The sequence below is a fragment of the Aquila chrysaetos genome, chromosome 4, assembly GCF_900496995.4.
Source record: "Aquila chrysaetos chrysaetos chromosome 4, bAquChr1.4, whole genome shotgun sequence".
NCBI lineage: Eukaryota > Metazoa > Chordata > Aves > Accipitriformes > Accipitridae > Aquila > Aquila chrysaetos.
In genome coordinates this window covers 2852540-2877028 of record NC_044007.1, presented here as the reverse complement: position 1 = coordinate 2877028, position 24489 = coordinate 2852540, and the positions used below count along the sequence as shown (strand labels likewise).

At 43.7% G+C, this 24489-nt stretch overlaps 1 protein-coding gene across 21 annotated transcripts in view; it reads right to left on the bottom strand.

Moving 5' to 3' along the window:
* TSNARE1 (t-SNARE domain containing 1) overlaps positions 1-24489 on the bottom strand; it is a 488733-nt gene that overhangs the window by 441923 nt on the left and 22321 nt on the right. For 17 of the 21 annotated variants that reach the window (XM_030012179.1, XM_030012184.1, XM_041123100.1 and 14 more), the window contains one exon: positions 232-282. The exons of the other annotated variants lie outside the window; for them this stretch is intronic. The gene's annotated coding sequence lies outside the window, so the exon portion shown is untranslated. The remainder of the gene's footprint in view (positions 1-231; positions 283-24489) is intronic. 21 annotated transcript variants of the gene reach the window in all.

The following is a 24489-nucleotide window of genomic DNA, read 5'->3' as shown; positions in this document are numbered from 1 at the left end:
AGAACATGAAAATATCACTAAAGCTCTGAGACAGGGACTCCCTCCCCAGCCTCACCATCAAAACTTTCATAAACCAGCTCTCCCTTTTTGCAACTGAGTCCAAAAGAGGGTGAAGCTTCTATAAATGAAAGCCAGGAAAAAAACATTTCTCAAGGGCAAAATTTTATTTGCATCTCCCCGAGCCCCATCCTTCCACATGCAGGTGACCCTCTCCTGCAGAGATGCTCTTACCAATTGCTTCCTAAGTCCTGATCCCTTGGTCACACAAGACTTTCTTTTAATCTGGAAGAAAAAGCAAGACAACTGATTAGTACTGGGAAGAAAACTATTTCACTGTCATGGCTAAGGACATGGACACCATCAGTGCCATGAGCTCTGGGGTCCAGCAACAACCTGCAGCCTCTGAGCTGGGCTGTACAAACAGGTACAAAAGCAAGCATTGAATCCTCAAAATACCACTGCTGAGTATGGGAACAGCACCTCCCTTTGAAAAGAAAGGGGATATGAACCTCTAAAACTGCTAAAAGGTTTTAAGATTTCCAGGTTAGCAAAGGTGCAGAAGTAGAGGGTTATAATCAGTTGCAAGATACCTGCAAAAAATAACTAACTAAAACATGCAGTGGGAAAGGGGAGTCACTTAACTGTCCTGTCTTCCTTAAGATCCTGAACCTGCTGTGGGAGGAACACTCTGGCCACAATCCAGTTAAGCATTTCAGTTTACGTCAAATTTGAGAGAACATGGAGAGCCTTGGTGAATCAAGATCTTTGCATTTCTCACCAGCAGGTTGTTTCTCTCTCATGCTTGCTTGCACACACGTACATACACACCTACCTTGCAAGAACTTCCATTTTCAGCTTTTATTCTAAGGACTCTCCTTCTAGAAACAACATCCCTTGGCTATAAAAGCACCCAATTATCCTGCAAGGAAAAAGTGCTGGTGCAACCCCAAGAGGCAGGTCCTACATTTGCCCAGCATCAGGCAGCTTTCAGGATGCAACCCAGAGCTGTACCCACAAGCTGTATCGTTTTACCCGCAGACACTCAGATGGTGCAAGATGAGCATTAGACAGATAAATTGTAGATTCCTTAATGTATCCATCTACCTTGCAATGGCTATTAAGTATGCAGTATTTCCTAATTTTCTCCATTACAAAGAAATGCAGTGTCCATTCATCAGTCTGTTATCACAAAAGGCCTTTTAATTAAAGCACCTACTTGCTTTGTTCAATTAATGCCAACAAGGATGCTCTTCTTTACACACTGCGTTTAGTTCCTATACTGCTCTGGTCACTGTATGCTGAATACAACAGTATTTTTAAGGCTTTAATAAACACTTCCTATATAAATGCTATATACTTCCTATATGCATGCTCTATATATACAAAGCTCTCTAAAAAAATGGATGCAATTTCCCCAGGCAGAAAAATTCAGAGATAAAATTGCAGCAATGATTTGTATCTGCCCGGAGCAGCAATCCCAGCCTTCGGTGACCTCTGTGCAAACATACCAAGCCAATTACACACTGTGACAGCAGACTTTCCCCTCCTGTATCAGCAGCTTCTTGTTGCTGGCTGCAAGAAACATCAAAAGGTAGCTCAACCAATGTATGTGTTACCAAGCGCTTCAGGCTAGGGACAACCACCCTAGAGGTTTAATCAAGATTTGGATCAAATTGTGCGAGGTGTTTTGTAAACATTGATCTTATTGAGTTGTTACAGCTCGAGGATGTAATTCCCAACTACCTGCCCATTTAACCTATCAAAATCACCATCAGGCAACTCAGCTCAATCCTCCCGCTCCATCCCCTCCTGTTTACCATAGTCTTCATGAGCAGATGAGTGGTAATCCACATCCTTCAGCATCCTACACCTGGGACATCCCTAACAGCACTCTCATGTCCTCTCGGCAAGGTAAAACTATCCCATGGGGCAAATGGAAACTTTTAAAAAGCCTCCAACCATAGCTAGCAGCTGACAGAAGAAGTGTTATCAGCTTCTTAGATATTAACAGGCAGGACAAGGTGATGTGCAGCCTGGCAGTTTGCCTTGTATTGCCTAGGACATCCTAGTTCCAACTTCTTGTTGATCAACATCATCACTGCTCTGGTTATAAGGAAGCTTTTTCTGCTGGGCATACCAAAGCACCCATCCTTCACCCCCTTTCTTTAGGAAGGAAAACAAGCAGCAGAGGCTGAGCGCTGGGAATTTGTGACTTCAGCTGACAGGAAAAGAAATTTAGGAAGAGTATGATGAAGAGCACGTAAGAGACCCCCAGCCTTCTGAATCTTAACATCAGCAAGAGATGCACATAAGTCTGGATTTCAACCATCACATGCTCACCATCCCCATTTACTGCAGGAAATTGCTAAGAGCAGCTAAAACCCAGGTGATTCTCCATCAGGAGAAATAAATACAGGAGCATGCACATAAGAGAGCCTGAAGCCTCACACTGGCTCTCCCAAGCAACAAGATCCAAAAATCAGCTCATCCTACCAGTGCCCACAAGGGCACAATAATTCCAGATCCCATCTGCTACCCAAAACAGTAAGCTATCCCCTCCTCCTGAGATGTTTACAGGGGGGAAACCACCTCAACCACACAGCTCACCAGTCACCCAGGTGCTTTGAGTCTTCTCCAATCTGCTCCACCTACACTTGCATGTACAAAACAAACCCCAGGGCAGCTGTGTTTTTCCCCAGCAGAGCAAAACAGCAGACTTGGAGAGGGGAGATCCATATGGAAAGCAAACGTTGTGAAAAGCATCCCGCTGTTCAGGCAGGATGAGCGAGCCCAAGAGCAATGTCAGCCGTTCGTGGTGATGGCCAAAGATTGGGAACAGGAAACCTGGTGCAGGAGATGACAGACGGAAACATGTTAAGATTCAACAAGAAAGGCAGGGAGGCTGGAAGAACCACACACCAAAGCTTCAGATGGCAGGAGGAAGAGCAACTCTAATGAGGCCAAAGTCACAACGGATTCAACCCCTAGATCCTGATACACACTGTGATGACAACATCATGGCAATACATCCAGGGCTTCCAGGGGATGTACTCCATCATCTGCTTGGAATTGGGATGGAGACATCCTTTTCTAAAACCCAGAGCAAATGCACCCACTTAAGTATTATACTTTGGGCTTCCCCCACACACACACTTTTTTATTCTTTGTCTGAAGCATTCAGCCACGAAACAAAATGATTTGTGCCTGCACTGACAGAGGAAATGCTACTGACTGTTTAGGTGAGATTCATTTCAGGATTGTGGCCAGACCAAGGAAATTGGTGGAAGAAATCCTTCATAGTTGGATAATGAGGTTGCAGTTTTATGAGTAATTCTCCTGAGTAATGTGCCCAGCACCTTGGGTGTGGGCAACACGTTCATTCCTTCCCTCCCTTTTTGAATGGAAAATGCCATCCAAGCACACAAACACAGTATTTATTAAAAAAAAAACAACAACAAAACCATGAGGTGGAGGCACAGATCTCCTCTCACTTGTACAGTGTCCAATACAGCTGCTATCTAGAGGAGTTTGCCTGGTGGGTTCTCCAGGAACGTCCCCAAGCTGCAACACAACCCATGCCTGTCAGATATACACCATCCCCATAAAACCTAAATAGCCTCGGGGGTGGAAACCAGGACAGTCCCAAGACAAACAACAGTCAAAGACACTGCCCTGTACACCTGTATTACTAACAAAACTTTTGATGCAGAGAGACCAACCCAGGGTTCCTCACTCCAATGTTCACATCCTCGCTCCCGGGCCACCTTGTGTCTTCGTGCACGGTCCTACATGCACTACAGGGACCAACTGCCCATACCGATGCCACGTTCCTCCCAGCTTGATATGATGTAAGTGGATTGCAACCAGCTCCCCATTTTGAGCAAGCAAAGGAGGTTACCTGAAGTTTTAACGCTGTCAAAGCTCAGTTGCATGGAAACCGGAGGGGAGGAAGAGGAGCCCTTTTCTGAAGAAGTCTCTGCTCCATCTGGACCCATCACCTTCCATTACTCAACTGCCTTTCTGGGAATTCTCCGTGCCTTCCCCTATACCATGCCCAGGCACTAGACATGAAAATAGCTTACGACAGTTCCTGCTGGCATGACATCGACTTTGTTTCTCCTGGAGGATGAATTAGCAGATGGGACCAGTGGAAGATGGCTGAGCTAGAGAGCTGGACAACTGGAGTCTTTCCAATCCAGTAACTACAGTCCAAAAGACTGAGGATGCAAAGACCGTTCAGGGTCAGAACCTCTTTCCTAGGGGTAGGAACCGGGTCAAGGAAGATATGCAGGTGGTTACTGACAGGCTGTGCAAGCTAACTTATGTCTGCATAGTTGGTTTTACTGTTCCCCAAATTCCTGCTTTGCTTGCTTATTCCCCAGTCAACCCACTGTATCATTCCAGCAAAATAACCACAATACCGAAGAGCTTTTGAAATTAATATGATGGGCTCGCAAGCATCTTCCGTCATGCAGAACTAAAATTAAAATGTACACCCGGCCTCGCCTCACTCCCTGAAATTCATCATGCGGAAACTTCCCTGCGTCACGTCAAGAGACTCCTGACAGCTGAAAGAGCTAATGGGAAGCTGCATTTGCAGCAGCAAGAGCATCACTCTGCTGCTAAAAGACTTCAAAGCAGGGTTCCAGCTCCACCACAACGCCTGTTCCAGCAGACCAGCTGCTGCTTGAGACACAAGAAGGCTGCCTTTAGACCACTGTTTCCTCCCTGCACATGGACAATAGTCATCCTCCAATACAAATGGACATGGGAGGACCAGAAGATGACTGGTTTTCTGGTATTCTGGAGCAGCAAAAGGCAACGAGTGTTCTCTCAGAAACCATTGCTGAAGGTCTTATGCATGTTCTGGCTTTGCCACGACACTGACACAAGAGAAGTAAAACTAGAAGCCAGGAGAAAACTGAAACGACCTTAGTAAAATACCTAAGGAGCAGATGGAAGCAAATACAGAGTTCAAGGGCTGCAACACCGTGACATGTCACAAGGTTGGGCATCCCTAAGTAGAAGGAGCTTCTGCGAACCATCTGTGAATGCATCTCCACCCACCATGCACATCAGCTGCTTACCCTACAGAGAGGTTTCAGGCAAAGCTGTAATGCTGCACTACCAGACCAGAGAAAAACCCTGATAACCATGCTACACCTGGCCTTAGGAGTCTGCAACTCCAGCTGAGATGAGCAGCTCTGTAAGAGGAAGCATCGGGACAGATGCTAACCCACAGCCCTCAAGGCAGTCAGTGCCCCGTTGTGAAAACCCTGTTCAACAGCCAGGCACCAATATGGCAAGTCAAGTCATTTCCAAGGTCTTGCTGCAAACCCCACGAGAATTTTTTTTTTTCAAATTACCTCCCTCATGCACATGGTTGACAATCCCTTCATGGTTCCTCACACTATCAGGACCACAGCAAGAAAACTGACACCCTCTCAGACACCTTCTGGCTCAGCAAACACAACTGCCTGCACTTGATGCATATTTTGGGGTTGAAATTGAGATGCAAACTGCTGCTAAAATAACCGCCACGGAGGAGTGGTTGCTTTTTCTCTTGAAATACGGAGACACTTTCCATTTCTTCCCTCCCTGTCCCTTGACTGATTTTAGCAGCCTATAGAAGGAAATAGGAATTGCATGACTCAGAGGGAGAGTCCTCTTCTACCCATCACAGAAACACACACACGCACCCAAGTAGCTGGGTGAGACACTGTCTTCTGTTCCAGACCACCGGTCTCACACTAACCACCACCGGCACAGCTCTGCAACGTGCCCATGAGAAAACACAGACAAGAAGCAGCAACAGTACCAAGAACCAGAAGCTAAAATTGCAGGACTGTCCCAGCTGTGACGAACAGAAGGAGGTTTCCTCTGTTCCGCCGCAGCATCCAAGGAGCCACCAAGCCAAACATGAAGGTCCTCATCCCATGCGCAGAGGAGGTCATGGGAGGAGAAATCTGTAATTTGCTGCATGGAAGAGGCTGCACGCCATCAGTTCAGAAGCATCAACATGGTCAAGGGATAAAAAACTATGCCTAGGAACAAAGTGAAGGCAACATCCCTTAGTGATGCCTGCAATATCTCATATACTATGCTGGCTTGCCTGCTTCACAAGCTTTAAACTTTTCGAACACATCTCCAGAAAAAGTTATAATTTACTGGTATATATTTTCCACTGCCTCCATTTTTATTGCATTTTTATTGCCCAAATACCCAATTGTTGAAAAAGTAGAGTGGGGATTGGTAATGCGCATGCACAGAAGCACCAGGAGAAGCTATTTCCTCTGATGCAGGAAGACAGATCTGTAAACAGCTTCTTGCTCTGCAACAAAAGTCCTACCACAGCAGCAAAGCCAGGTGTCAGAATGTGACCCCTGCAAAACTGCAAAATTCACTTGATGGTGTAGAGATATTCCAGCCCCCCCGGCACATTTCCAACACCGGCTGTTTTCTCAGTTACGATTCCTCCTTACCCCTAATACAGCCGACAGCAACACGTGTAGGAACTGGAGAGTCGGCACAGGGGAAGACAACTCTCAAAGACATAAAGGCATCAGTGCATTTCAGCAAGGCCTTTAGAGTCAGTTATCTGATGCTTTTGACTCCACTGATGGCATTTGTGAATTTAAAAATGCATATAAGTCTTCAACATCCTCTCCCAGTCGCTCTCTTTAGGATGCAAATGCAATTTAACACAATTAGGCAGGACAGAAAGCCCAGACCTTTTTACAGGATCAACTGCATTCCAGTTGCTGGGCAAGATAGAGAGACACCAGTTCAACAAGCAGGCTGGACAAAAGCACGTTACCACCTCCGGATGGTTTTCAGATCAGCACGGGGATTTGCAAGGAGGAACAGCACTTTCCCAAAAGGCATCAAGCCCTGCTACAGTTCTACATGTAGAAAGAAATAAAAAAACAAACCAACAAAAAAACCAACATCAAGTAATCCTAGATTTGTTAGTCAGAAAAGAAAAGGTTTCATTTAGAGGGGAAAAGAAAAAAAAAGGAAAACCCCAAAACTCTAAAAAAGGTGCCAGGGCACATGGCTCCATTTGCAGATGTGTTATCTGAAATTCTCAACATTGGGGAAGAAGAGAGAGAGAAGAGGAGAGAGTTCTTAGCGTGAGGCTTCAGGATGCTGAAGGCATTTATTTCCATTGCTTAAGTTTCAGATTTGAACTGAGAAGCTGACAAAAATCTTTGGAGGTACCTTGAAACATTTCCCATCACGACTGCTCTTTGCAAGGGAGAAGCAGTTTAAAACCCAGCATTCAGTGGGTATTTCTGTAAAATCTGCTGTCTTCCACAGAAAAATCAGTCATCCTTAATTCTGGACATTTTTTTCTACTAAAAGACCCCACAAAAGCATTTTTGTTATTGCAGACTGAAATTTAAAGAATAAAATAATAAAAAAAGGCACAAATTTATTAGCAAATCCTCTGGATCTACCCCATTAACTGCTCAGTGACTTCAGAGGACCTTTAGGTGGTAATAAAGATCTTGCCAATATTTTTCCAGGAGAAATTCAAGCGCTCTTAACTTGTGCCTCTCTATTTTTTAAAGGACGTGGATCAGGAGGATCTCAGAAGTAATCAGTTTATCAGCTCTACCTCTGCAAGAAGGAATGAGATGGAAAACCACCTAACCAGAGGTACAAGGTGCCAGATGCTGTGGTTGCACACCTGACATGCTGAAGGTGCTACTACCTTGAGTCCAGGTAATCGAAAGCGCATCATTGCAGAGAGCTAATGGCGCAGTCTATCTGAAAATAGACAGAAATCCCCACCAAAAACATCTAAGTCGTCACGATAGAAAAATAAATCCCAGCAGATTGTTGCTAGCATTATATGAATCATCATGTTGTTATAGCAACTTCATATCTGCATCGAATCTGAAAACCAGGCACAGCTGAAATAATATAACAGCATTAAGTAAAAATGATATATAACAAGATAAAAATGGATCAGCTCCATCTCAGAGGAGCACCCACACTTCTTTCTCACCCTCTTCCCTCCCTTTGAAAACATTGCTTTCCTGTATTTAAACAAAGAGAAGAGACTTGGAGCTTATGGAGAAGAAGCAGAGCACTAACGAGCTTTTGAATTCAAAGAAAACCTTCAAAACGAAGAACCACCTTTAAATAAAACCAAGTGTAATTCCCAGTTATTACCACCAGCCCCAGCTGACTGACCCTATTGTTCCTATGTACTGCAAAATTCATGCATTGTGTGAATTATATAATTTTATTAATTTTATAAATAAATTCTATATATTTATGTAATTCACACAACGCATGAATTATATAAATATATACATACACTGTCACCCTGCTCTGTTCAGGAGTCTCGAGCAGAGAGATCCCAACCAGAACAGAAGATGCAGAAGCAAGAAAGGGGATGCACAAGGTCTATTTTTAAAACGGCAGGTATATGTGGTTATTTTATTACCGGAGAAAAAGTGAAAAGTGTCACAAAGGTTCCCTCCATCAGAGCAGCAAAGGAAGAAAGCTAAATAAACATATTTATTTCAGGGACTTGGCAGAAAAGCATAGCTCCTCTGAAAGGTGAGAGGCTCCCATCAACCTCCAAGACACTCAGGTGCTTCAAAAGACACTGCTTTGCTCCGATTAGCGCCAAGGATGCCCAGAAACACCGCAGGGCACTGAACTGGTCCTCCTCCCTGTGGGATGCTGCCAGCACCAAGGAGGTTTGAAGGGGGAAGAAGGGAAATAGCTGGGAGATTTGCAAATTTTGCTCTTGATGTTTCAAGCAAATTAAAACCAAATTAAAAAAAAAAACAAACAAAACCAAAAACAAACCCGCAGCTCTAGTCCCAACAAAGTCAGTCTTAACAACAGCACTGAAGTAACTCAATTAATTAAAAGCTAATAAAAAGCAGCAGCCTAACTTATTCTTTCAGAGTTCAAGACAGCAAAAGCATCACTCTGCCCCAGACAGGAACACTCTGTTTTCTTTTTTTCTTTTCTTCTTTTTCTTAAATGCATTTATTCATTAAAGTTTCCTCGTAGGCTGTATAATGAGTCACTTCTTGCTTCTCTATAAAGTGCAAAGGGATGGAGAGGAACAGGATTTAAAGCGAGGATGGAGACACTCACAAAGCCTCTTAGAAAAGCTTGAAAAGCTTTTGAGGGAGCCACAGATAAAGCGAGGCAGCTCCTCACATGGGCTCCAAAACCTTTTCTCTATCACGATAGCTTTCCTGGGGTCTGAGTCCGGCTGTCTCCTTGCTTACAGCCAGCACAGAAAGCCACCCCCTCTCCTCCACCCAAAAATAACTCTCCAAGCTTTCTTACTCCCCAAAAGAGCTTGGGAAAAGAAATCCGGAGCTCCAGTAGCGAGCAGGAGGGATGCTGCTCCTCCCGTGGACTTGGTGGTTCACGAGTACCGATGGGACTATCTCTGCACTGCCAAAATACAATCAAGGGAGGTCACAGAAGTTGGTATCTTCAACAGCTTGAGGCATTTTGTCTCTCTTACCCTTGCAGCCAGAGAAGCCCCAGCAGCCACCAGCTCGGAGAGAGCCACATGTGTCCACGTGGGTGGGTGAAGACTGCAAGCAGCTCTTTTGTAATTGGTTTTCTGGTGGGGAGGAAGAGTCCATCAGATCAGCAATGCCAAGCTCAATGAAAAGCCCAGGTGACAAACGGTCCCATCACCAGCCTTATCTCAGACTGGGTCTGGAATGTCCTGGTTTGGTACCATAACTGCTCTCAGGAGTCCTCCCCAGCTCTCCAAAACCTTCATCCACCCCTCAAGGCCTCCCTTCATCAACAGAAGCTTTGAGGAAGCAAGCCAATAACCAGCACAAAGGTGTGACACAAGTCTGCTGAGATGCTGGACAACAGGAACAGCATGTGTGTCAGCACGCTCTTGATTTATGTTGAGTGCTGATGGATCAGGACCAGAATAACCTCTACCGTGAAAGCAAAGGGAGATGAGACTCGAGCAAAATCCAGAAGCGTACTCCAGACCCACCTGGGGCCAAGCTCATCAGCCCCATGAAGCTCAGACTGAGGAAATTAGAACTTCCTAACACAAGAAACACTCAGTTTGCCAACTCAAATCTCTTTAGGGATGGTAAGAGCAGAACGGCTACTGCGCAGCCCCACCGACGACTGGTTCAGGCTTTGACCTACAGTGCCAGACCCCTTGACTGACCACCTGCCCAGCACCCGCTATCCAAGGACGGCAGGCAAAAGCCCAAGGTACCACACAGAGGATGTTGCACCATCCATCTTCATGTCTTCAAAAGCTACCTGCTAACTGCCAGACGGATGCTGTGCTGATGGCAAATGCGTTGCCTTCAAGCTCTTGCCACCCATTTGTTCAGTCCTTGGGTGAGAAGGACTCTAACCCTTTGGAGCTCCCTAGCACTACTGCAGTAAACACAAATCCCCAAAAAAGCACACCCTGAGCACAGTTCCATTATTGCCATGGCTTTCCACCAAGGGCTTCATCTTGTCCTTGTGTAGCAGTGGAGGACTTGAAATTGCTGTGGTGATGGTCACGCTCACGTGTCATACCTTATGGCAGAGATCTTCTATCTTACCTAGAATGGTGCATCTCACTTTTCTACATTTATTCTACCTGAGAAAGAAAATGTTTAAAAAAAAAAAAACAAAAAAACCCAAAAATCAGAGTGATTAAAAAAACCCACAAAATATAAAATAAAATAAAATAAAATAAAATAAAATAAAATAAAATAAACAAACTAAAGACAGAATCTAGGGGAACTTTTTCACTGCCACCTAGACTGCTTCCAGAGGGTTCACATGCCAATCTAGTAATAAAGCTGTCATATGGGGTGACGTGATTTTAGCTTTCAAGCTGAAGGTTGCTATGGGAGGCCGTTCCCAGCAGCAGTGCTGCACAGCGTTTGTAAAAGGCCTTCCCAGCACCAGACACTGCTCTGATTTTTGTGTAGGAAGAAATTCACTTTTTCTTTTTTAAAAAGTCCCAGAAAAAGCAGCAGTCCTGGAAAGAGATGGGGAGGAAAAAAATAATAAATGGGGCTGTAATTCAGATGCCTATAGAAGCGCGCAGGCAGTAACATCCCCCTCCCAAAGCTGAAGCGCACCAGGTAAAACTCAATCTTGCAAATCAGTGCACATCAGCCAAGCTGGGGTTGCTGTATTCACCAACACCAGGTTTGCTCGGATGTGGGAGAAGTTAAAGACAATCAGATGATCTCATGCGCTGTACAAGCGAGGAGCAGAAATGGGAACAGCTATTGCAATGCCTCTGCAGCAGTGCATTAAACTGCAAGGTACGTTGAATGTGCATTTAAATCCCGACTCTCTGATAATAACAAGGTATCATTTCACAACAGGTTGAGGAAGTTAACCTGGCACAGAACAAGCTTTTTAGAATTTAAAAAAAAAAAAAAAAAAAAAAAGATATACAAGATATATATATAGGGAGCTGTGCAAAGAAAAAAAAATGTATATATATACAGAGAGCTGTGCAAAGCCCATCAAATACAAATGACTCTCTTAAAAGTAACAAACAAGTAAACACAGGATATCTTCTATACCACATTGCAAGATTTAGGGGCCCGTTAAAACTTGCAGGATTTACAGAGGAAACACAATAAGAAGGAGGTTTAACGAAAACTTAACACAAGGACATAGCCATGAAGCAGCAGGAGGGGGAGACGCAGTAGCTATTTACCTTTACACAGTGCGCTGAAGACTACTGAACACTGATTTATAAAAGGCTTTTAATTCATGTTGCCAAAGCTTCCAGCCATTAAGTGCTTTAATTCTTTGCAGGTTAAGTAAAGCGGAGTTGGTAGATGAGATATATGGATAGGGATGAATACTTACAGAGCAAACACACTGCAATTCTGTGGACACGTGCCTATACAAGGTTAATGTCAAGATAGATACGCAACTGTGTTATTTAAAGGACAAACTGAGAATGCAAGAATATTAATGATGACAAAAATAGAGAGTAGCAAATGACACATTTTGAGCCCCTACTCAGATGTGAGAAGACAGCCAAAAGCTGGTGTACCCTGTACTCCAGGCCAGAAATGGACCATCTTTTCCTTTGCAAATTGACAACAGGAGATGCTATTTTTACAAAAATACAGCCAGTTACAGCAGAACCAATAAACCAGAAAGTCAAATCCTTTGGGGCTTTCTGTTTGTAAGGTTTTCAGGGTAAGTTTGCCTCTGTCTCCAAAGCCTCTCACACTTGTACCTAAGTGAGCTGCAATAATTAACTCTCGCCCAGAACTTGCTCATTGCGGGTCCAGCACTCAGGTGGTTGGTTCAGAGCAAAGGCTGGAAATGAGGGGGTTAAATTGGGCTTATAATGGATAGGAAATGGCAAAAATCAATTTGACTTAGTGGTGCTCTATTTCAGGCAATTCTCCCCTGTTGCTACTTTAACTTGTCAATGCAAAAAAACCCCAGTATTATATATTGTTTATATATTTTTATGTATATATAACATATATATAAAATATAGATTTATACACACACATATAATATATATTTTTATATAGACACACTATAAATATATGTTTTCATATTCTACACTCTTGTAGTTGTGAAAAAATAACCCTTTTCACTTGCAATGTCCCAGAAGGACAGACCTAAATGTTAGCTACGAGGTCTCATCAGATTAGGGAGATGATTTTCAAAGGCTGTCAGATCACCAGTGGCATCGGCACCAATGCCAGCCAGGAAGAAAGGTTAGGACCTTGTGTCTATCATGGGAAGACTCTTCTCACCTCTAGCTATGATGATACATCTTGTTTTCAAAGGATCATTACAGACATGCTGTCTATACAGCTGAAGGAAATCTGGCAGATGACGCAAGAGTCTTCAGTTCAATAGATCAGTGGAGCATCTGCTTTCCATGGAAAATAGGGTAACCAAGATGGGCTGAAAACAGAACTGGGTCTGGAGTCAAAAGAAATGGAAGAGCGTACAACCATGAAAAGTAGATGTGTACCTGTAGGATACAAGACAGCACCCTCTATCCTACTCAGTATAGCTATCCCCGCTGAGATGCTCCTTCTCCACCAACAGCAAGAGCCAGCAGGCAAGAGATTCTCCAGGCAGGTTCACAACCATGAATTCCTGCGATGTCAAAGCTTTCAGACCTGATTTAAACTATGATGAAAGTTAGACATAGGTGCAATCTTAAGACATGAGAAGGAAAACCAATTTGAGTCCGATGTTCAGATACGCAACTGAGATGCAGAAGAGAGATTTCCAAAGCATGGATCCAACTTGGGTCCTGCACATTGCAGATGAGCATTTCACAATGTCTGGGTTTGAGACAAAATCCTGACAGGGACCGGGGAATCTTTTGCCGACAGAAATCTTGCCAGAACATACAAATAACCCAAACCCGAATAAAGACCCAAGTCTTTACCAATAAATCAGTATTTAAGTGGCCACACTCCAATTGTTTTCCTGAAAATACTTCACCAGCCACAATCCTGAGCCCACAGAACCGTGCAAAAAAAGAAACAGACACTGAGATGCACCAACTATAGTGGCAGTACAAGGAACACATCATTCAAGAAAAGTTATTATATTAATTTAATATTTTACTAAAAGCAGACCAAATTATTGCAGGAGACTCTGCAAAAGCCTTATTGTGGTTTGGTCTTCTGAGGGTGCTGAGGTTGAAGCAATAGCAAATCAGCTATTGATTTAGTGGCAGAATCAGCACCCGGTACTGCTGCTACTGGGTGAAAAAATTGGTCCAAACCCTTCCAGGCCCTGCCCTGGCCTTCCTTTGTAGGCAGAACAGGTTGGGCAGCAGCACGGGACCAGAGGAGACTACAGAGAATACAGTTCACCAAGTTCACCAAGAACATTCATTAAGCACAACAGGTTGAGGACTCTTGTTTTTCTGGGGTTTATGTTGGCTTGCAGTACAAGGAGGAATTTCTTTGCTCCTGTTATAATTAATGAGAGTAAGGCAAGTAGTTGTTTTACTGCTGGCTTTCCCCTCCTGCCTGCCCTCCAAAAGAAACCCCAAGGTGCAAAAAAAACCCACTAGTCTAAACACCTGATTTTGAAATAAAGCAGTCTATTTCAGATATAGGAATGCTCCTACTGACGTCAAAGGATAGTGATGGAGAATAGCATTACTATTAGACGAAGGATTCGGAGCCCAGCCAGCCCACCACCATCTACCCACCCTTCGCACCTCGCTCTGCTCCCAGTGCTCCTCCTTCCCCGGAGGAAGAACAGCTTACTCTGTTAATAAGCTCAGGGATGTCCTTCCCAGTGGTCTCAACGCCTTGTCAGCACAAATTCAAATCAATCCAGCCCTAGAAGCAGCTGCGGCAAATAACTCAATCATGTTCATCATTTTAACTTATCCTATTTATGAATCAGGTCAAGCTTGAAATCTCCATTTACATTATCAGCCTTCGTGATATTAAGATAATCATGCAGAGGACTGATCAAAGGTTCTTCCTAACTTTGGAGCGCAAGAATTACCATATGGGAACACTTTATCTATTCCAGTGTCCCTTTTTGACTATGAAGAGTACTTTCTTCCCCAGAAATTAGGATGAGGAACACCACACTGAACAAGAAAGCACTGACGATACTAAATCTGAGCCTCTCCATTCAGTAACAGGGCAGCAGGTACTGTATGTACATCTCCAAATAATCAGGAAGATCATCAGGTTTTAAAACAGAATATCTGCTGAAAATCTCTGAGAAAGAGATATTCAAGCTGCCTTGAATTACCTTTATTTTACCTAGGCTGGATGGAAGGGCATTCCAATTTTTCCAGAAATTGATTGAATTTTGATCCAGATTGATTTTGAAAATCATCAAAAATGGTCCTCTTAACAGCATTCATTTCTCTAAGCCCTGTTTTGATGGGGAAGTGAACTCTGTAGCCTCCCAAAATGCAGAAATACTCTGCTCGTGCTCTTACAGCCCTTTCTCTGTTGTCCATCCACCCGCCCAGTAATAGCTACATCACCAGGTCACAGGCACAGGTGGTACAGATCTGACAACAAAAAAAAAAAAAAAAAAAAAAAAAAAAAAAGAAAAAGAAAAGAGAAAAAGCAATTCCTATCTTCTCAAGGAACTTTCACTCTGCTGTTCACCTCCAACTTGCAATTTTTCTTCCTACAGCAAATGAAACGTAACATCATTCTGCTATTTTTGGAAATAGATGTTTTATCCAGAGTGTGGGCAGAAGGAAACAATTTGTATCCAGATTTTAGGATTATTTAAAGAGGGGGAAAAAATGTAAGGACGTAAGCTAATAAAACAGTCTTTTTTGGGGAAACAAAAAAATATTTTAATTGAAGCACTTCACTTCTGATACCAGCTATTAAGAAAGCAGATATAATCATTTATTTATCTCATATGCAGCAAGAAAACTTTGGAAAAAAAAAAATCACATGGGACATAATCCAACACCAATCTTCCCCATTAAATTGAGAACGATGCTCTATTGAATATTTCAAGCATGATTACACTGTAACAAAATGGCATTATGCCACGAAGTCCTATAAATTATTCTCTCTCAATACCTCCCTTCCTCGCAAAGATGCCAGGAGGCTGGATAAAAAAAAGTGTTCCCAGATCAAAGTGAAAGGCACTGAAGAAACGTGGAGGATCCTTCAAATGACCGCATTTGTCCCAAAGTGGAAAGATGACCTTAACGGTTGGTGTCGCAACTTCTAGCCAGGATCTAGCTTGGGAATTACTGTATCAACAAGATGCTTTCTGCAAAGGAATTCAACACATGGGGTTTAAAATGAAGGTAGCCTGCTCCAAGTCATAACTTTGAATGCAGTTAATGCTGCTGTCTTGATTTTAGAGCTACCAATGGCAGAAAATTTTCCACTGAGTTTCTCTAATGTGGACAAACCATCACGAGCAGCACAGATGAAAGCTCAAAACAGCTCCATGGGTGATGCACGAGCTCAGAGGGACTCCAGGTCATAAAATCATAGAATCATTTAGGTTGGAAAAGACCTTTAAGATCATTGAGTCCAACTGTCAACCATGCCCACTAAACCATGTTCTGAAGTGCCTTGTCTACACACTTTTTTAATACCTCCAGGGATGGTGACTCAATCACTTCCCTGGGCAGCCTGTTCCAATGCCTGACAACCCTTTCAGTAAAGAAATTTTTCCTAATATCCAATCTAAATTCCCCTGGCGCAACTTGAGGCCATTTCCTCTTGTCCTGTCAATTGCTACTTCAGAAAAGAGATCGACACCCACCTCACTACAACCTCCTTTCAGGTAGTTGTAGAGAGCGATCAGGTCTCCCCTCAGCCTCCTTTTCTCCAGGCTAAACAACCCCAGTTCCCTCAGCCGCTCCTCACAGGACTTGTTCTCTAGACCCTTCACCACCTACTTTGCCCTTCTCTGGACATGCTCCAGCACCTCAATATCTTTCCTGTAGCAAGGGGCCCAAAACTGAACACAGGACTCAAGGTGCGGCCTCACCAGTGACAAGTACAGGAGGACGATCACCTCCCTGCTCCTGCTGGCCACACTATTTCTGATACAGGCCAGGATGCCGTTGGCCTTCTTGGCCACCTGGGCACACTGCTGGCTCATATTCAGCCGGCTGTCAACCAACACCCCCAGGTCCTTTTCTGCCGGGCCCACACTCAACGACCGGTGAGCTTCAACCAGGAATTCTGACCGTCATTTCTCTGGCCGTGGCTTCAGTTTAGGAGGAAGCAAACATAAGCAGAATCACGAATATTGCCAAGTCTAGGCAGCGAGACTGTAACACAGCTAATTAAACACTTTGTCAAAGATGTTCTGAGCGTTCAAAGGATTGGAACGTGCAAGGAAGAGGGTTGCGGAGGTACGAACAGCAGCCAGAGTGCTGAGTAAGCACATCTGAAAGCAGTAAACGCTAACATTAATTCATTTTAAATTCCCTGAATGCATTAGGGAAAAGGGAAGGGCAAAAAAGCCGTTCTGCAGTCAAGCTCACCCATGTAACCGAAGTGTTGTGTCTAGGAATCCAGTTTGGCTTCTCTACAGTGAAGGAAGGGAGACCAAAGCATCCCCAAAGGAGATCCACTGACCATGGAGGGAGTCATGGGTCTCCAGTAACTTCTTCAAGTCCCTTAGGACTGGTCTCATCACTACTTGAGCCTGGCCGCAGAAGCAAGCACAACCCACCCAAGATCACGGGGGACATCAACTGAGGAGCAAAGAAGGGGACAACACATCAAGACCCTCACAGCAGCTCATGGACCCCAAATGCCAATTCACTGCCTCCTTGAACATGCAAGTTCATTTTTCCTCTTACATAAAGCATTCAGGAAATTTATTTTGATACGTCTTAGAATTAGCCACACTAGGCTCAATAAATGCAAAGCGACGATAGAGAGGAAGTGTTACAACATGCACAGTCCTAACACAAACCAACAAAAAAGAACTGGATGTCACCACTGGCAGCTCAAAAAGTAACTTTGCCCAAGGCTACTACTTTCAGGTAAGCAATAGGATGCCTAGGACAGAAGACAGAATAATATAGATATAATTATAATGTAAAATGTAATTATTATAGGTTATTATAACATAACATTACAAGGTAAAATTAGTGGTGCAGTATCATTTGGATCCTGTTCTTTTCCATAGAGAAGGAGCTCACAAAAGTAAAGAGGAAAGCTGAGCAGTAAATACGCTCCTTGCCCCATGGTGACAGGGGAGAAGGAGGGAGACACACTGAAGGAATGAGTTTGATTAGAAAGGAGACTGACACCAAACACAGCAGAAATGAACTCAATAAGGAATAGTTTAGAGAAGACATCTGGCTACTCTGTGCTTTCTACCACATACCAGAAAAAAACAGGGAATCTCCCACAAAAAAATGAAAAGTCAGGAAATTTTCAAAAGATAAGTGAAATTTTTTGAGTAATTGAACTGTAGCACAGATTGTGGAGGCCAATAACTCAAGCATCCAAAGGCACAGGGAAATGCATAACAAGACCAGCCAAAGTTGTCACAACTAAGTTGTAAAGCAAATGCTTAAGCCAGCCTTAATGATTAACCATTAGGAGAAACCCAGGGAGAAATTATCACCACATTTGCATATCAGGAAATTACTTTCTCTTCTTTTGAGCACGCTATTACTGGTCACCATCCAAAAGAGCAATTCTTGAGCTAAATGAATCCTGTGTCTCACTAGGCAATTCCTAGACTACTTATAATTAAAGGCACCATTAAGCCTTCAGAGAACCAGATGCCAAACCATGTCAAAAGTTACACAGCTGAATGTGGTCCAATTACACTGCATTCAAGAGATACACCACATCCCAAATAGATATAATTTTATAGGAAGCTTTTTCCATATCTTACAATCTTAAGATCGTTCGAGATGCTCTTGCCTATATTATCCCTTCTTTAGAAAAGACCGTCCCTAGCTAGTTAACTGCCAGCAAGCTTAAGATGGGATAAGTGGCAAATAGAAGAAAAAGCCCATCTAATCACTGATACTGTGGAGAAGCCAATTAAAAAATTAATTTTAATAACAACTTTACATGGAGAAACAATCTCTTCCTCCCCATTTCACACATTTTTGGGGGTAGGGTAAGGGTGATATTTTGGGCTCCCTTTTGCATGCTTATTCAGGGTCTGTCCAGCCAAGCGACTGTACATTCTTGTGGACTGGTAAATGCCACAAGCCCAGTTCATCTATTCTTGAAAAAGTCTTTTATAAACAATGTAAAAGGGTAATTACATGCCACGAAAAGGGCTCTTGCACAGCCTGGTCCGGGTGACAGAACACCCCGAAATATCTTTCGGATTAAGATGTTGATCAAGCTTTCCCCTCTGCATTTAAATGGGAAAAGGAAGTCCAAACTGCAAATCGACTCAGAAACAGCCATCATATAAGATACTAAAAATATTATCATCTAAACACAGGAAGGTCAAAAAATAAATTCTTAACTGCCTTCTCAACATAACACAAAAAGCAAGTCTATTCTTAAGCATACACCAAGGCCAGTGAATTTGGGAGAAAGACAGATGGGAGAATATGCAGGAGAATATGTTCCCTGAATACTTCCACAAATAGGCTACCAAAAGTAAAGAGAGATGCTGTGTCACAAGGGATGCAGAAGTCACAGGAGATGCATTTCTTGACTTTCCCCACCAGGAGAACTTCTGGAGCAGACAGAGAAGTCTTTACTACTTGTTACCATGGCACTGCCTCCAGACAGTCATCCTATAGTTTTCCCGTATTTGCAAACAAAATGGCCAGCCTCCCATGGTCATGGAGTGACAGATGCCACTTTCTCAGCCTTTCCCAGCAACGTGATGATGATCACCACAAAGAATTACAGCGATACAAGAACCATCAGTGGTCTACGCTGACTTCCCCATTTATTGGTCCCATTCTCCTGCCCTTTCAGCTGCTCCTGTAACCTGAAGCTGTTGGCCAGCTTCAATCAAATTGGAGAAAAAAGAAAAGAATCCTAAAACATAACTACCACCCCAAAAGCTGAGTGAAATATTAAAGGCTGAATCAAAGAAAGAAAGATAAGGGAACACCAGCGTGGAGAAGTAGACCAAAACACAACACTTGAGGCAACTACCCAGCATGTGGATTACGAATGAGTAAATAAATGGGCAACTAGCCAAAGTTATAATTTCTCTAGCAGTGGGGGTAGCAACTAGAGATGGCAAGTGGCAGAAGATGTGTCAGGAGGTAAAAAGCACATCTGTAGGAAACCAGGCGCCTTCTACTTGCTCTTCAGCAGATGGACTGTGGAAAGCAGATGGAGATCCTCCTTCCGAGGCTTGTATTTTAGCCATTTCTTTTGTGACATCCTAGTTGGTGTCACCACCAACAGCAAGGCCAGTCTTGGTGGTGTAGTCAACAGTAGTGTAGCCAGTCGCTATTGCTCCAGCCCTGAAGTCACTTCAGCCACTTGGGTTTCCTCACATATACGTAGTCTGACAAGCACCAGAGTAGGAATATATAGCTGCCCAAAAACCTCCTGTGAGAAGCAGACGTCCCAGAACCAGAGGCCTGAAGACTGTGTTCTTGCTCCCCAAGTATACAGTGCCCAACCAGCAAATTACACAGTGTGTTTCCAATATAAACCTGTCATGCTCTGACAAATGCATCCACTCACATTACTCTCCCATTTGATCAAGAAATTAGGACCATAGTTAAGTAGAAAAGGGGACTAACAGAAAGGTGTACTTCCGTTAAAACAATGACACGATTTTTGTCACTTTACTCCAAAAAACTAGATCTACATCATTCATTGCATGAATTTGCTTTTCTATTTTAAAGATTTTTGCCATCTAACAGTCTTGTTTGCAGTCAAGTCAGAACAAAATTGATGAATGCCAACACAGCTGGATCTCAACAGCCCTTCCACTAAACTCTAGTGTAAAAATTAAGGAGTGCCAGAGATTACTAAGAAAAATACAGCAACACACCTGTGGGTTTCCAATCAAAAGTCATCTCATGGAGATGGAAACAATTCCAGGTGCAGAGGAAGCGTGCAAAGGCAAGCACACATGGCAGAGTTTGCCTTAGTCCAGCTTCTAACCAAGTCACAGCTGCCTTCATTGCAATGACCCTAATTGGCATTTCCAGTTGTGAGATAGGAAAATCAGCTGACATGAGCGTCTTTGCCTACAATCCCAGAAAACATAGGTTGAAGAAGACATAGAGGTCTATCCAAGGCATACATGAAGAAAAAAAATTAAAACCCCATTCTTCTTTCTTTTCTACACACTGAGCTAGCTAAAGAAGTCCATGTTCTCCAGTTTCTACCACCAGCATTTATTTATCACCATCCTCAATTCTGAAAGCAAACTCCAAGTGATAATGCACGATCCTCCTGCAAAACTAAACTGAGATGGATGGAGGGCAAGAGGTATAATTTAAGACAGTTTATATTGCTCACAGTACCAAGAACACTGCATTCAGGCTGCAAGAAAGGTCACAGGTAAATTGAAGCTAGCGGATGGTAACAGAAAAGTTTACAAACAACATCTCAACAGAAAAAGGGGCTAAATCAGGGATTCAGGGAAAAGAGCAACCAGAGAGCAAGTCTGGGTATGCAAGAGCCTTCCTCACCCCAGACAAGTGAGCATACTCATCTTCAGAGGCCCAGAACATCTTATGATGAACCATATGAGATTTGCATTAGTGCCATCAATAGTAGCACCCAGCGCGACAGGAACATCCTCCTTGGCAAAGCCATACACACCAACACAGAAGCCATACTCCAACACAATTTGGAGTTATCTCCTATCTCCCAGCTGGCTCATTCTTTTTAGCGCAGAAGTCTCGGTAGGCAGGATCTCGCTCCAGCAAAGCGCAAAGGATTGCTGCCCTGAGCTGGCTAGACTTCAGCTTTCAGCCTTTTTGCAAATGCTACAGGAGATAAACAATGTAGAGAGTTCACTTCTTCCCTTCTGAACACTATCATCCAATGAAAATACAGTTTCTCAAATAAAGGAGAAACTCTTTACGTGGTTCTGTTGGAAGAACACGATGGAGATCTGCATTGCATACCATCAGCAGACAACTGACACACAGCACCGTGTCATTGACTTCAGTGGGTCCTTCATGGTCCAAACTCCAGTTGGGAGTTTAATGCTGAGCCAAAGAAGAAAACAGGAAAATATGAAGAAGCTCAATCTAACAGGACAGGCTGAATCTCACCACACTTTCCTCTCTAACTTTGGACCATCCACATAGACACACTCACCACAAAACAATTCAGGATCTCCAAAATAAAGATAGCCACCCTGACCTTACACAGGTGCTACTTTTCATAATTAGGTTCCCTGACATTACCATTTCTTCAGTTCCACCTCCAGGGGAAGAGAGAGCATTTACCAACTATATTGAATGTCAGGCAATTCAGCTATTTTGGATCAGGAAGACTAAGGACAATGTCCTAAACATCCAACTTTCAGAATAGTATCTTGAAAAAAGAAACACTTCCCTTCAACTGAAGAGTCTCCAAGTCCATTTTGTTTGCTCAACACATGTCTTCGCAGTGACAGAACTATACATCCCTACACTGCACAGCACCGAGTACTGCAGAGCAATATGTTCTCAAAGCCAACAGTGGAGCTGAGCATCCCTGCCCATGTCACCTACAAAATGCCTCCTGCCATGATAACCCCTGCTCCCCTACTCTCTATCCCCATGACGCTTCCATCACAATCTCTCCACATCCTCCCTGTATCCATGGACACTTCCCCTCTGCTGCTTCAAGCCCCATCCATATCTCAATTCTTTCTCCCAAGCATCCTCCCAAGTACCAGAGAGGCAGCAAGCAGCGCACATGGGTAACCTAGACCTGGACACGTACTAACTGGTTGACTGGATGATACCAAAAAAATAGATAATCAGTGAATTTTCCTGTGTTTCCCTTGAGGACATGAGATATTAAGTCCTTACGTGCTTCATGAACATGTTCATTGATGGCTGGGTAGAGGAGAAAATCAGTGAACTGTACTCTTTTCTCTGATGTGATTAACTCACCCAGCCTACTAAAGTGGAAGAGGCAGAAAGACAGCGACAGGAGAAAGCCTTAAAGGAAGTGAGAGACTTCAGACTATGAAAAAAAAATTCCATTTCTGAAAACAACTTAATGGTGCTCATCTGTTCTCACTTTCATACCCGTGCCCCAAACACTGTATTTGTATTCAATTTTCTGGTTCACCAAGTAGAAAAATAACCCATTCCTCAGGCCTCCAGCTTTATTTACGCACTTGGTTAGGACTGAGCTGAACGCTCAAACCTGTCATTGAAGGTTTCAGGTGCTCCTAGCTCTGGTTTCCACTCACCACGTAGCAAAGAATCAGCAATGAAGGCTTTGCACTCCACATCACAGACAACGGCACTGCCCAGAAGGAACCACTTTCCACCCTACCACACCAACCAAGGTCCCACCATGTCCCACTGGCTGGCACTCAACCTCTTCAGCTGGGGTGCAAGCGAGATTCATTCAACCCAAGCGAGAGAAGCAAGCTGCCTCACAGAGCTAAGACTACGTCACATCTACTTAGAATTTAAGTCATTTTTTTATTTATTTTTGGCAGGGTTTTGTTTTGAATGAATCAGGCTCTGGAACTGGCTTACCACACAGACGCCAGCACGCCAATGCCAAAAGGTTGGATAGGGCTGAAGTCCATGGATGCACTTAAAAGTGAGTGGAGCCCTCACATTTACTGGCTTAAAATGATGCAAAAAAAAGGCATCTTTGGGCTGCAGCTCTGTGATGCATTAGCTCTGACAAGGGAGATAACTCAAGACCTCCCCACACTGCTCCTTCCCCGCCCCACACCACGACTGGCTCTCTGCTCTCTTGCTAATACAGCGGCCAGCAGCTTATGCTGTAAATCAGATCAATGAAACATTCAGTTAAAAATAACAGCCAAAAACTCCTCCATTGCAGGAAAGCCTTTAGTATTACAAATGATGAAAGCACGTGTCTAAAAAAAGCAAGCTGAGTTGAGAGCAATTTCTGAGAAGGTGGCAAAAAAACAGCACCAAGCCCAGCCAGGAGAACAAGGGCTGGGCTGCTCCAAGCATTGCTGGGTCACCAGAATAACCCTGATAGTGGGAAAATGGGTCTCAATAACCCCAGCTAGTAGCTACCTAGATCAAAGATGTTGCCTGGCTCCCATCCTGGACCTGTGTGGTGATGCTGTAGGAGCGGGACATTCAGAGGACACCACCATCCTCTACTTGGCGAGCTAGCCCTGGGGCATCTTCTTGCCCAGTGGGCTGCGTTATTCCTGCCTTGTGGCTGGGAGCCATGGGGAAGACATTGGGATGCAGCTTCTGGGGTCAAGAAACAGCATCCTTGTGGCGAGCACAAGCATTTGGCTTGCGGTCCTTCATCCCTGAAGTTTTTTACAACTATTTTTATGACGGATGCTGGGAAACATGAGGGATATGGGGGCTGGCTTGGGTTTTGGTTTTTTCCCCCTTTTCATCTGGTCTAAGCACCTTTCATCTAAGCACATATTAAACAAATAACCAGCTGTCTTCAGCCTGCAATCCAGATGGATGTCCCCACGTTTGCACCAGACCAGTGCTTCACCCACAGCAGCCAGGTCCATCAGCAGGAGGATCTGCAACAGGAGGATGCACTGCAGCATCTCACCTCCCATTTCGAACACTGGGATGCAATCCTGCTACAGCGATTGCAGCCTTTAATGCCTTTTACAAACATCTAATTCACTCCGTATTAATCCCTCAGAGCAGCTACTCCTTCATTTTACCCCTGGAGACACCAAGCTAAAATATTTGTCGGGTTAAACAGAAAAACCTACAGCTCTAGGCAGTCATTCAGGACAGAGAAGTTGTTGTTACGCAGTTCTCTGATATAGTACAGCAGTATAACACCATCCTTGCAATAAAAGTACAGGACGAGCTTCTAAAGATGCCTTTCTAAACTAGATGTTTCTAAGTGAATTTAGGTTTCATGACAAGCTCTTTTT